Source organism: Pleurodeles waltl, chromosome 4_1 (assembly GCF_031143425.1).
Source record: "Pleurodeles waltl isolate 20211129_DDA chromosome 4_1, aPleWal1.hap1.20221129, whole genome shotgun sequence".
Taxonomy (NCBI): Eukaryota; Metazoa; Chordata; class Amphibia; order Caudata; family Salamandridae; genus Pleurodeles; species Pleurodeles waltl.
In genome coordinates, this window is record NC_090442.1 from 776,704,978 (window position 1) to 776,720,161 (window position 15,184).

Below are 15,184 nucleotides of genomic sequence, written 5' to 3' on the forward strand. Positions count from 1 at the left end.
GACCACAGAGACACAGCCGCCCTCATCCTCCTCAACCTCTGTGCTGCGTTCGGCACAGTCTCCCCCTCCACCCTCTATACTACACTCCACTACACGGGCATCTGCAGTATAGCACTGGAATGGATATGATCCTTCCTCACAGGAAGGACCCAGAGTGTCAGACTATCGCCGCTCACATCGTCACCCAAAGAAACATGCTGCAGAGTACCCTGGGAATCCTCTCTAAGCCAGACACTCTTCAACATCTAAATGGCCTCGCTCGCTAAAATTGTCAGCCAACACAGCCTAAACATCGTCTCCTACACCGATGATTCCCAACTGATCCTCTCCTTGACCGACGATCCATCAACAGCCAAGAGAAATTTCAGAATGAGAGCAGTCACCACTTGGATGGAAACTAGCTGCCTTAAATTCAACTCCAACAAGACAGAGATCCTCGTATTTGGCTCCTCACACCCACCAGCCCCCCACCCCTCCTGTAATGACCCCTTCTCTTACTTCACAGCCCAGACAAGGAACACACTCCCTCTCAACTTTAGACAGCCCGCCTCATTGAAGCAGTTCAGGAAAGACCTTAAGATCTGGCTCTTCAAGTGAGCAACATGCCCGTAACAGCACCATGAGACCCCATGTGTGATAAGCCACACTCCATAAGTCTCTGATTGATTGATTAACCCTACTGAAGGACAATTTCTGACACTGGGTGATCTCTTCAAGTTGGTAGCAGCTTGAAGAGGGCCTTTTTCGATTGTGTGTGCTGTACCTGCTGCTGACGTGCACTGTGTGGGCATCCTGGGGACCTCTGCTTTTCCACACAGTTCAAGGATGTGATTATAAGGATTTTAAGTGCTTATGAGTGGTTTAATGCATTTTGACCTCCTTGCAATGAGAAATGTTGAAGTTTTGTGTTCTGTACAATCAATGTTTTATTGTGTTGTGTTCTGATGAACGTGGTGGAAGTGAAAACATTGGGTTCCACGGTATTAAAAAAATGTCCGCACAAAAAGTCTGTCCATTAATTTTCCCTCAAATAAAGGAAAATCTGCTTGGACCCAGATTTATCCGGTCCTTTTACGTGCAGTTTTTCTCAACAAAAATGTTGACATTTACTGCCTGCTCTCTATAGGTGGAAAGTTCCATTGGGACTACAGGTGGACGAGTGGAAGGATGGTTGAACGAAAAGCTTTTGCCTTGTGCAGGGGAGCATTGTTTGCCCCCCCCCCCCACAGACTGCTGCAGGGTGAGAATGGGGGTCAGACAATCTTGCTGTCCGCAACTCCTGCAGCTAAAGTAACAGGATGGGCATTATAATTGCATCTTGGAGTTTTATCAATCAGGGTTAACTCTCTGTGGGAAATACCCCAACTCACAAATGGATCCTAGGCGGGTGGGTGCTATCATTATTATATGACGTTTGGAACAAGAAGCATTGTTTCTGCATATTGAGCAGTGTAAACCCTGATATGAATAATGAAAGATTGTGGAGAGTCACATAAGACAGTTATGAGTTGGTGATTGATGTGAAAGAAACAGAAGAGAATCATAAAAATAGTTAGCAGATGAATATGCAACCATTGATAGCAGAACACAGGTAAAGCACAGGGCCCAAACATTCTGTCCAGATCACTACCCACTGCATCATTGTAGACACCATCACAACCCTTCCCATGCTATGATTACTTGTATGTTTGTTTCATGTCTTTTTTTAGGTAATAGTTGTAGGAAACAATGCCCACTGGCGTGCAAGTCCATTTAGTTAAAAAAAACTTTCTGTGAAGAATACTTTCCCTGTGTATACATTTCACTGGCTGTCGTTGTCAGCAACTCTAGATTTGAAATCAAGCTATTCACTGCTCGGAAAGTGGAATAAGCCCTTTCAAAGTATTCAGTGTGGGAGACTGGTAGGTCAAGTGGCAGGATGCTAGGTGCTCGCTTTTTTACAAGGTTTGAAGTAAAGTAAGGAGAAACGTCCATTGGGATGTGGAGGAGGATGACATGATCTAGTAATTGTCTTCTAATTTACTGGAAGTCAGTGCTTAATTTGTAAATAAAAACGTGCCGGTGCCGAAAGTTCTCCTCTTAAACACGCGGCTGCTGCAATTAAATGTGGGAACAGGAAATACTGAGGCGCCGTAATCCTGCCGGGCCTCTTCACTCCATATAAAGCCACTCCCTGCCCCTTCAGCTCACTCTAGCAGCTTCCTACTTTCTCTCTGTGACGCTTTTTCGTTTTTCTTTTCCTCCATCTTTCCCATATGTGTCTTTTGCTAGCAGCAAATGCTTGAGGCAGATGAATAAGCCCCTGCCCTCAAAAATAAGTGACAGTGCTCAGCACCGGAAACAACAAGCACACATTAAGCACTGCTGTAAGGGGAGGTAGACTGAGGGTGGTGAGGGAGGCAGAAGAGTGGATTTTTTTCTGCTCCTCCATTGCTTATCCAAGAAGACTCTCAACTACTTTGGCATCAAATGTTCTTCCGCTTTCTTCTCTGCCTTCCTTGTTAAACATTGGAACCTCTGAATTGGGCATTCCCAAGAGAAACAGAGGAAAGGCTGCAATTTCTTACTCCACATCCACTTCACGCACCTCAGGAAAAGACTGATGTTGCAGCGATGCCTCCTACCTCTTTCTTCAGCCCACATTAGAAGAGGATGGGTGGTACTACTGCTCCACGCATCTCTGTTCTCCCTCACTTCCCAAGTACACAGCAACTAAAGGAAGTCATAGAACTGTGATCTTGCTCAGCAATTGTATATAATTCCAAGTTCTTCTGGAGTGTGCTGGCTGCTCCTGGTATTTTAAAGAAGAGCATCTCTGGAGGTCATGTATTTAATTTGTATGTGGGCACCTGCGACACCACAGGCTAGACTAGGGAAGGTGACAGGAGGTGTGGTATTGTTTAGTGCTTGTGTGTGGGAAAGGGAGACCTGAGGAGATACAAGAGGATGGCAGGAAATTTGTTTCTAATATAATTCACTGTAGCGTGTCTGAAGACACAGAATACTTTTTGGATTGTGTTGGTGTCATGTTAATTAAGGCTCATGTTAGCTAAGGCTGTCATTTGACACCTCTCATTGATCCTTACACTGTTCATCTGTGAAGACAAGTAAAGGAGGGGTGGAGGCTGGAAAAGATGCATAGACACCATATTAGGCGTTACATTTTGTATATATTAGTATCCGTCATTAGATGTTTTATACAATGGGGTTAGTCAGCTCTTACTAGGAGGGTTCACAGATACACAATGTAAAAATATCTTTGCTTTCATGTAGAAGGGACAAACAGGAGAAATATCGGTGACCCTTTGTGCGTTCTACAGCTCTGTTTTCTATGGGGTTTCAGAGGAAATGGGACAGGAAAACAAAAAACAAATACGATTATCTTCATGTTTAAAAAGAAATGGGCCTCAGTATTCCAGAGGATTATGGAAGATCTTTTTAAAGGCATTTCAGGCGTAAAGTGCTACCAGGACGATGTATTAATATGTGGGAGAGACGTGAGAGAACATGATGAGAGGGTGCATGCTGTGCTTAAAAGGATGCTTGATGCTGGGTTATCTCTTAGGCGAAGCAAATGTAAATTTGGAGTCACTGAACTGGACTATTTGGGTCATCATATTTCATGGCAGGGGGTGAGTCCTAAAAAGGATTTGGTGGACACTATCGAAATGTTAAAAGAACCGTGTACAAAAGATGAGGTTTCTTCATTCTTAGGTATGGCAGAATTTTATAACAAATTTATACGAAATTTTGCAGATAAGACAGTAAATCTAAGGAAGTTGATGTGTAAGAATGCAGAGTTTGTTTGGACGGAAGAGTGTGGTACAGAATTTAAACAAGTAAAAAATGATCTCAGGAATGATGTTGTATTATAGTGGGCTTTAGTTAAGATTCTATTAGTGCTTAGCAACTTGGGAATGTGGAGTAGAATGTGAGGTGGACTCAGTTAGCTGCTGGGATCTGCCAGGGTTGGAAGTATACATCTGGATTGGAATAAAGAAGATATATTCAAGGAATGCCGTGTCCTAGGTTCTTTTAGTGGCGACGAGGATGGGATGTCGTAGATAAGGATCAACCCTGGCAGATCATCTGATTTGGATGGATGTGGTATTTTCGTTCCATTTATTTGCTGAACTAAACAATTTTTATTGGAAACTCGCGAATTGAAGCTGTGGATTTATTGTACCTGACGTTTTCAGTGTCCCGTGAATTGGAGGCAGTGGACACGTTTTTGGGTTCCATGAATTTGGTGGCAGTGGACGGACGTTGAGGAGCGGAAGGAGCTGTTTATTCTGCCCAGTGAACAGCCAGGAGACTGTGACACTATTCGTGTTTGACTATAGGCACATTTATTGAAACGCGGCAGCGTGTAAGAAGGAATATTTTGTTTTACATTTTTTTTAAACTTGCGCGATTGCCGTTGCGAAGCCCTCGCGCAGTTGCCAGTACAAGTCGCGTCAGTTACAAGTCGCGTGTCAGCCGATTACGAATCACGCGTCTCTTACCTCGTGTGTTGTCTCTCTGGGTCCGCGAGGGGAATGCAGAGTGTTGTAGTTACGTCAAAACGCTGCGTGTGTGAATAAAAGGGAAACCGCCCATAGAAACAAACCCATTGGTTTGTTTTCCTACAACGACATGGATCGGTGGATTTAAATAGGAGAGCATCGTTTTTGATCGCGCGCTGAACTTCAGGACTTGGGTGTTATTGGATATTTATTTTATTACAGTTCCTAGTGGATTCATCGAAAGACAACGGTGACTACGTTTTTTATGTTAGTTCATTGTTTTATAGAATTGAGTTGTTAAATTCATTGTTGATATTTTACATTACATTTAACTTTAAAATATAGTATACTGTATAGGGTAGTAAAATAAAATATACTGTATAGGGTAGGAAAATGCAATCTATTTCACCTCCACCGATATTTTTGGGCACACCTGGTGAACCAAGCATGTCATGGGAGGATTGGAGAGAGACATTTGAAACTTATTTGGAAGCCTTAGGAGGGGCGATTTTTACTAATAAAAGGAAGCTTGCTGTATTAAAACACAACTTGGGGGTGGAAGGTAGGAAGATTTTGAAAACATTACCATCTGCAAATTTGTCAACTAGCGAAGGCAGGGGTTCAGATGAGGATGAGAATGGTGATGTAGACGATGTGTATACAAGGGCATTGGAAGCTTTGGAAGAACATTTTGGTCGGAAACTGAACATCGTTGTTGAGCGGCATCGTTTTTTTTCCAGAACTCAAGCTGCGCATGAATCTGTTGATCAGTTTGTAAGTGCGTTACGCACATTAGCAAATACATGTAAATTTAAAGATTTACATGAGTAAATCATCAGAGATCAATTGATTAATCGTACAAAGTGTTTAAAGATTCAGGAAAAGTTATTGAATTTGAAGAACCCATCTTTAGATGAGACAATAAGGGTTGCAAAACGGGTAGAAAGTACATCAAAGTATGTAAGAGAATTGAATATGAAGGATGATGAGAATGTGTTGATACAAGCAGTGAATTCTGTTAAGATCTCTAGGAATTTAAATAAGTTGGATGGAAAAAAAAGATGTTATAAGTGTGGAAGTACAAGACATTTGGCATTTTCGACAAGTTGTCCTGCGAAAGATGTCAAATGTTTCTCATGCGACAAGAAGGGACATTTTTCGAAAGTGTGCAATCAAAAGAAAGGGTTATACAAAAAGAGAAGTGTGAATTGTTTATATGGTGGTACACAAACTAAAGGTGAACATGGAAGTTCCAGCAGTGGTGAGGAGTTAAAATATGACCATTATTGAAATATTGATGCTTGATATTATGTCTGTCTGTGAGGAAAAGAGTATTTCTACACTAGAACTGTCAGGGTATTCACCCCCCAAGTGTGAAGTCAGGGTAAATGGTGTAATGGTATGCATGTGGGCTGACTCCTGTTCACCATATACTCTTATAGATAAAACAACATGGGAGAAAGTGGGTGGTAAAGAGTTGGTTAATGCCGATGTGGATTTGGTGGGTTATGGTGGTAGCAAAATTCCTGTGCTGGGGTATTTTGAAGGAAATTTGATGTTCAATCGTAGACAAGTAGTTTGTGATGTATATGTTGTGGAGTGTGGGCGATGTCTATTGGGTTGGAGTGAACAGAAGAGTTTAAAGGTTGTGTTGGATCCTAACAGTAAGGAACAGGTTATATCGGTTATACAGGAAGGTGATGAAAAGTGGAGGAAGAGATTTCCAAATCTCTTCAGTAGTAAGTTGGGATGCTTAAAAAAATTTCAACACTCCATTGTGTTAAAGGATGGGGCGGTTCCGAGTGTGCATAAGGTCAGGAGTGTACCGGTTGTTCTGAGAGAGGCACTGAGAGAAGAATTGTCAAGATTGTTAAACCTAGGTGTGATTGAAAGAATAGAAGCATCGGAGTGGTTAAGCCCGGTCGTTTTGGCCCGTAAACCGAATGGAAAAATGAGAATGTGTGTGGATTTAAGAGATCTTAATGATAATATATGGATTGATAGACATCCAATTCCAAACATTAATGAATTGTTGTGTGGAATTCAAGGGGGTGAAGTGTATTCAACGTTGGACCTTTCAAATGCGTATCACCAAATCATGCTACATCCTAATTCTCGTCATCTTACGTCATTTGTTACTCCTGAAGGTGCTTTTAGGTTTGTACGCATGCCATTTGGGCTTGCATCTGCTTCGGCGGTTTTTCAGAGAGTTATGCAAGATCTGTTGGGAGACATGAAAGGCGTTAGGTTTTTTCAGGACGATGTATTGGTTTGGGCAGAGAATATGTATGAGCACGATCGTGTGTTAAGTAAGGTATGTCGTGTTTTAGAAGATGCTGGTTTAACGGTTGAACCGGTCAAATGTAAATTTGCACGTCAGAGCGTGGAATATCTGGGACATACGATTTCTGGGAAAGGTGTTAAGCCTAAGGTCAGTTTAATGGAGGCAATTGAAAAAGCACCTAGGCCGACTAATAAAGATCAACTAAGGTCTTTCCTTGGACTGGCTGAATACTATGCCAAGTTTGTGAGGAACTTTGCCGATATTGCACAACCTTTGAGGATGTTGATGAAAAAAAATCAAAGGTATGTGTGGTCAGAAGAATGCCAACAAGCGTTTGCCAAGTTGAAAGAAAACATTGTTGATGCTGTTGAGTTAAATCCGTTTGTGTCACATTACCACACGATTGTAGCAACGGATGCTAGTATGTATGGACTAGGTGCTGTGTTGAAGCAAGTGCATGATGGGAAAGAGCGAGTGATAGCTTTTGCTTCGCGTACGCTGAAGGGAGCTGAGGCAACGTACTCGGCTGTAGAGAGAGAGGCTCTTGCTTGTTGGTGGGGCATACAGCATTTTAGGAATTATGTTTGGGGAAGGAAATTTGAGTTGAATACTGATCATAAACCGTTAGTAGATATTTTCACTACGTCAGGAGCGAGTCGTGCATCTTCAAGGATTGCAAAATGGTTATATAGATTGCAAGAATACACGTTCACTGTGAAATATGTTCCAGGAGTAATGAATGTCAATGCTGACTGTCTTTCTAGATTGCCAATAGATAATATGTATGTTGATGAGGAAGAAGAATGGATTGTGGCGAATATTCAGGACGTAAAGATTAATGCTATAAATGAAGAAGAGTGGGTGGAAGCGGAAATGAAAGATGCAGAGTTACTGGCAGTGAAAAAGAATTTGAACAAATGCTGGTCGGACATAGGTGATGAGGTAGATTCTATAAGGAATTACAAGAATGTATGGTCAGAATTGTCGATTCAGAATAACCTGGTTAGAAGAGGCGACAAGTTCATTGTACCTCGTGATTTGAGACAGAAAGTACTAGAAATATTGCACGATGGGCATGGAGGTATGTCAGGTATGAAAAGGAAAGCCAGGGAGGATTTTTAGTGGCCGGGAATGGATAGGGAAGTTGAAAGATTTGTCAGAAATTGCATGAGTTGTGCTTGCAGTGACAAAACACATTTGTGTGAAAAAACACCTGTGGTACCAATACCTTTTCCTAAGAAACCATGGCAGAAAGTGGGAATGGATGTGTGTGGGCCGTTTGTGTTTGGTGATGGAGCAAAACAATTTGCTTTGGTCATGATGGATTATCACTCAAAGTGGCCAGAGGTTAGTATGGTGAGGAACACGAAGTCTGATGTAGTGATTGAATTCTGTGAAGAAATTTGGAAAAGGGAGGGTTATCCAGAAGAGATTGTAACGGATAATGGCACACAGTTTACGTCACAAGAATTTGAAAATTATTTAGCGGAGTTTGGTGTCAAGCACGTTAGGTCTGCTGTGGCACATCCTGGAGAAAATGGATTGGTTGAAAGATTTAATAGGGTTTTAGGTGAGAATATTCAACTCTCTCTACAGAACAGTTTGAACTGGAGATCTGAAATAAAACAAATGTTGTGGAATTATCGCACTACTCCACATTCAACAACTTTGGAAACTCCGTTTGTGTTATTAAAGGGTAGGAAGCCTTGTACGAAAGCTGTTCCTGGATGGATGGGAAGAGCAGGAAAAAGAATGTGCAATGTGAAAAGTGTTTTGTCGCGTGTGGAAAAAAACAAGAGAAATATGACGAGAGATATCTGGAAAATTCTAAAGCATGTAATTTTGTTGTGGGTGATTGGGTACGTACTAGATTGTGGCAAGGCACGAAAAAGGGTTTGTCTAAGTGGTCTGAACCTAAACGGGTGCTTGAGGTAAAGAAGTACAGTGTGGTGTTGAATGATGGAAAGAAGTGGAACATGGTGGATGTAGTTAAGTGTTGGGCTAAGGAGATGGAGATGTGGGAGAAGCAGGTACAGATGGGTGATGGGCATGCTGATAAGTGTTTTAGGAAAAGACTACAAAGAGTAACAAAGAGACCTGAGTATTTAAAAAATTACTATACTGAGTAAGGTTGATGTTCAATTACTTATGTTTTATTTTGTTTATAGAAATGTATTATGAATAGCCGTTTTCTTATAGTGTTTTGATTTGTTGTTATTGTAAGGGGGGAGATATGTTGTATTATAGTGGGCTTTAGTTAAGATTCTATTAGTGCTTAGCAACTTGGGAATGTGGAGTAGAATGTGAGGTGGACTCAGTTAGCTGCTGGGATCTGCCAGGGTTGGAAGTATACATCTGGATTGGAATAAAGAAGATATATTCAAGGAATGCCGTGTCCTAGGTTCTTTTAGTTTTCTATGGGGTTTCAGAGGAAATGGGACAGGAAAACAAAAAACAAATACGATTATCTTCATGTTTAAAAAGAAATGTGCGAAGGGAAAATCTAAATGTGCTTGACTTTAACTATATATCTGACTGTTACCCTGGCATGTCATCCAAGGATATTTAAGAAAACATTATAGTCATCATCATATACTTTATTCGACCATAGGTCATAAAAGTTACATATTAAATTGTACAAAAAAAGTACGTTTTCTTCATTATACTTTTAAACTGGCTGAAAATAGTAAGGTTTAGAATAGGAAAAGCTTCTGTAGGCAATGGCCTACTATAATCCACCATTGATCCCGATACATAACTTAACATTTAGATACCAGGGTTTCTGAGACAATTGCTTCATAACGTTAAAATAGTACAAATATTTAAAACTCTTAAAACAATATGGGGTGATTTCAAAATACATATTTCCCAGATGGTATCATCATCAAGATAAATACAAACTATCCGACCCAAGATGTAAAAATTTAAAGTGCTGATTTGATGTTACATAATAATATAATTCCTTAATAATTTAGATGGCATACTTTAACAAAAAGAGCCTACTACCGGCACAATCATTTGGCAAATTTAAGCACTGTCAAGTCGTTAAGACACAAGCACAGTGTGATAAAAAGCTTATATATTAACTTAAAATGGTTATCGGATTCATGTTAAAATGGCACGAGTACCAGACAGATGCATAAAAAATAGCTCTTTATGGCTAAAACTAGTGTTAAAATGGCAGAAACACATAATGATTACCTACATAATGTCTGAAAAATCTATTCCAAGCCCTATCCAACCCACTTCATCCAGATCATCTTCATCATCAACTTAGTTCATCAATGACCATAAAAGCACATAAAACAGAATATAATAATTCTTAAGTAAATAAATAAATACATGTCTGTAAATAGGTGTAAAATATTAAAACAATAACTTGATTTGCACATATGGCTCTAAATCTTACCTATATAGAGATAAGACCTTAAATAACTTTTTGAAGATGGCAACGTATGCGCCAAGCTGTTGCTAAATACTTACTTACTGAAAGAATTACGTCAGCTGAATTATGGCTTTTTAGAACCCGTAGAGCCAAGGAGCAATTCTTGAATCCCATGTCCCTGCAGATCTTGCGGATCCATTTTGTTCGCGGAATCGCATAGGCTGGGCAGAAGAACATAAAATGCTCAATGGTTTCAAAAATACTGCCACAGGCAGGGCATGTATCGGGAAGATTAATCGACCCCCACCTATGAATCAATGACATCAGGGGCAGTGAGCCAAAACGAAACCTTGCGTATAAGCTCTTGCCTTGCAAGTCCGGTATCACATCCAAATAGGATTCAAACTTTGGGGACCATTTAATATCAGTAAAGGAATTAGTTAAGCGACCATGGGATTTATGGATTATGTAGTTGTCCTTAACATAAGACCAATAGGTTAACTTTAAAACATTTTTGTGCCGTCTCTCTAATTTGTGGGGATTTTCCCAATAGTCGCCCAAGCCCAAAAGCCTAAGCCAATGGGCCACATGGCGAATCCAGGGAAGAGTATTAGCATTTTGGCATTTCAGTAAATCGAGTAATGCGGTCTTATATATATCTAGTTCGGGGGTTGTCCATAATCTAATCCAATAAAGGAGAGGTCTTAGAGTAGCTAGATCTGCTACTCGGCTTAACCCCAGATCTAGAAATAATGGAAGCAAGGGTGTAGTGCGTGGACATGCAATTAAAGCCCTTGCAAAGTTGTTTTCCCCCACACTGATCTTATTGCAGTTAGCGTAACCCCATACCTCCGCTCCGTACAGGGCTGCACTTTGAGCCTTAGCCGTGTAAATTTTTATTGCTGGGGAAACAACCTTTGTAAAGGAGCTTTGATAAAAACGCAATATGGATGAGGCTCTATGTTGAAGGAGCCCTGCACTTTTCGTAATCTGCTCTTCCCATAGTAGTTTACTGGTTAACCTAACTCCCAAGTAATCTATAGAGCTTACTTCCTTCAGCGGTACTCCCTCAATGTGGATGGAACATCTTTTCCTAGGTCCCTTGGATAAGACCATCAATTTTGTTTTGTTAATGTTAACCTCCAGCCCATAATCGCTACAGAATTGGTTAAACCGGTCAACAAGGGTCTGCAACCCCATTGGTGTCTTAGAAATGAGGAGTGAATCATCGGCAAAGAGCAGGATAGGGATTTTTTGTGTATTCAGGGAAGGGGCATCATTCTGGCCTGTGGACACAGCCTTTACTACTTCGTTGATAAATATAGTAAACAGTAGGGGGGCTAACACGCAACCTTGGCGAACTCCTCTTCTGATTGGAATCCGTTCTGTCAGTTCGCCTTGTTCACCCCACCTCACTTGGGCATAAGTGTTCTCATGCAGTCGTTTTAACAGGAGTAATAGATCCTCTGGGATTCCCAATCTACCCAGCACTTCCCACAGTTTGGCTCTTGGGACCAAATCAAAAGCCGATCGCAGGTCTATAAATACCACATACAGGCATTGTTTGGCCACAAGTACATATTTCCAATGCAATATGGCCAATCGAAAAACCTGGTCTATCGTGCTTGTTTTTGCACGAAACCCTGCCTGTAGATGGGAAAGGATTTGGTACTCCTCAACCCAATTGATTAACCTCTGTAAAATTTGTTTTGCAAAGATCTTTTGTAGGTTGTCTATAAGGCTAATTGGCCTGTAGTTGGCTGGGAGATTAGCATTCCCTTTTTTATAAATGGGTATGATCTCTGCCCCCTTCCATGTACCTGGAATTTGCCCCCCTGCCGCTATACTATTTGAGATGGCATTTATATACCAGGACCAGATATGTGGTTCTGATCTATAAAGATCTCCAGGGAGCTTATCTGGTCCAGGTGCTTTGCCAGGTTTTAGGCTATTTATAGCCTCAAGGGTCTCTTCTATTTTAAAACATTATTTCATCTGAAAGATTTTTATGCAGGGACATTACATTGAAAATCAATTACAGAGAAATACGCTTAATCAACACTAGGTAAATAATGTGGAACACAGATTTAGAATTATTGAAAAAGATAGGGTAAGATTCTTGTTCAGTATTAAGATAAAAAGAATTTCGGTAGGGTTAGTTTAGCATGACGCTAAAGCCTAGTTAAAAATCTCAGATACTAGCGGAATTGATAACAGGATGAGGGGAAGGATGGGCCACAGTCAGGTTAGTATTATGATCAGGTTAAGCATCATAGGGCCAGATGTATGACATTTATTTGCACTCGCAAATGGGGCGAATCGCAAAATTCGGCCATTTGCGAGTGCAAAAAAGTGGTCTGCGATGCATGAAAGGCATTCGCAGACCACAAATAAGAAATCGCAAAAATAGCGATTTCTTGCGCTGCGACCTGGTTTTGCGAGTCACAATTTGCGATTCGCAAAATCCAAATCGCAAGGAGATGCTGCAAAAAATCGCAAATTGCGATTGTTCGCAGAATGGCATTTTCCACATGCAAAATACCATGAAAAGAAACCAGGTGGTAACCTGGTGCAAAATTTAGAAAATGCATTTAAAATGCATTTTTAAATTGAACATGTAAAGCACAAATGCCCTTTTGGCATGTGTGCACCTTACATGTCCCCCAAGACATTTTTGGGGTGCAGCAGAGGGGGCCTTAGGCCCCCAGCACCCTGGGCTTTTGCATTTCCAAAATTGCGATATCTGAACCAGAAATCGCAATTTTGGAAATGCAAAAATTTGCAGCTATGGGCCAACAGGCCCATAGGTGCGAATGGGGCCGGTATCGCAATTTGCGATTCGGTAATAGCATTTGCGATTTTTAAGAAATCGCTATTACCGAATCGCAAATGCGATACATGGCACTTTGCGAGTCGGAAATAGCGATTTCTTAAAAATCACTATATCCGACTCGCAAAGGGCTGTGATGATACATCTGGCCCATAGTTGGCTACGGTCCGGGTGCTATTGGCCAGGATAATGATTAGGGTTTGAATTAGATAAGATTCAGGGTAATGCTTACGGTCACGGATAGTTTTAATGTGTCAATTAATGGTAGGCCTGTGATTGGGGTAAGAGCAAGATTAAGTTGAATGCAGGGTCAAGGATAGGAATAGGGTTCGGAATAAGTCTTAGAGGAGGTAAAGAATACACTAGGGCCAGGACCTGAGCAGAACCAAAGTTTAGGATAAGGTTGAAAATAGCTGTAGGGTTAGTTCTTTAGGTAATTTTAAAATAATTTAGAACATTATACAAAATGTCTTATCAGCAGAAAATAGGGAGTATCAGAAAAAACTATATATTTTTTCAGTGAAAACATGTTCAATACAATAGTTTTCATTGCAATGTTAAATTTAATGTAATGTATAGTGAAATCAGCCTTTTTTTATCAGAGGTTTTTAATACTTCCTGACAGGCATCTTTAGCAAGTCTCTTTAGCATGGTTTGCAGATCTAAATGCTGGAAATTGTACAAGTATTTTGTACTCTTTTCCCCTTAAAAACCATTGTATTGTATGTTGGAAACCCCAATCTTCTGTGATTGAAGAGTTAAGTGGGAAAGAGGCACCATCCATCCAAACTCCAACTCAAGAAGATGCTTTGCCTAGTATCCTAGTCAAATGACCTCATTTAGATGTTGGACTAAACAAGGATGGGTGCTAAATGCACCTTCAGCATGTGAACCTATACCATATATTTTTTGGCAAAACATCCAACACATCAATTTGTCAATATGTGTCTAATCTGAATATAAAAATAAATGTATGGCATTCGTCTCAAATACGTTTTGGTATCCCCCTTCTCGTTATATTGTTACTTTTGAAATCTAGTTTCAACCACAATGCGCCATATGCAATGCCGTTCTTTGCACACCACCCTAGGTTTGATATGCCAATGCAGCTATAAAACGTTTCACTGTAAGGAGTCCCCCCGGTAAAATATAGCAGTTAACATTACTACTTGAGTTCTGCAGATGACATAGACTTTTTGTATAATACATGCAAAGTCATTCACTTTAAGGCAGTTAATAAACACTAAACGTAATGTTATTTATTATAGCGACTTTGAAAGACTAGGACATTAAGGAGCAGACTTAAGAGACCCTAGCTCCACCTTGGTGCCGCCATTACAGTGGCATTTTTCCCGAGCCATATTTATAAAGTAGCACATTGCATGCATTGCACCCCTTTGTAAACCCTTGCGCCACATTATGCCTGCACCAGGCATGATGTATACAAGGGAGGTGTTCCCCAATTATGGGGGCTGAAAAAATGGCGCAAGGAAATCTAAGAGATTCTATTATTGATAATGGGCCCCTCTGTACTCTGCAGGAGTAGTGCCAAAATTGTGGCGCTGCTCCTGCATGGTACATCAATAGTGTAAAAAAAATGATGCTATTGCCCCCTACTGTGCACCATGGTGCACCAAATTTTAAGTACGATACACACATGGTGGCAGTAGTGATGCAAGGAAAGTGGCGTTGCACTGGGTGCAGCAGCACTTTCCTTAAATCTGCCCCTAAATTGTTTCACCTCGGACTTGAAGCTGTACACTTGGAGGGTATGCAGATCGCTGAAGTCCTTATTAATCTTACTAAAAGGGACTTGTTTTGACTGTTTTCTGCAATGGGTTAAGTCAAATTGATTTTTAAGATTGTGGTCACTGTCTTACTAATGAAATTCCAAAATACTTTAAGACAAAGCAGAGTTGATTTGGGAGCAGTGTGGGATAATGTTTAGATTTGTCTAATAGGCAGTGGTGTTAATTGGCGCTGTGTTCAGTGTAGCTAAACGCTACCCAAGTTGCAGGCTTCATAATAATATTATGTTATTTTGTTATGCTGCAGTCTTTAATGTTTTCAGCATTTCAATATCATCTCCTACCATTAGTAAGTCCCCAAGGGGCTTCGTAATCTAGACACACCCCTTGTTATATTTCTGAGGTGCTGGGACTTCCCTCCATCATTTCTTT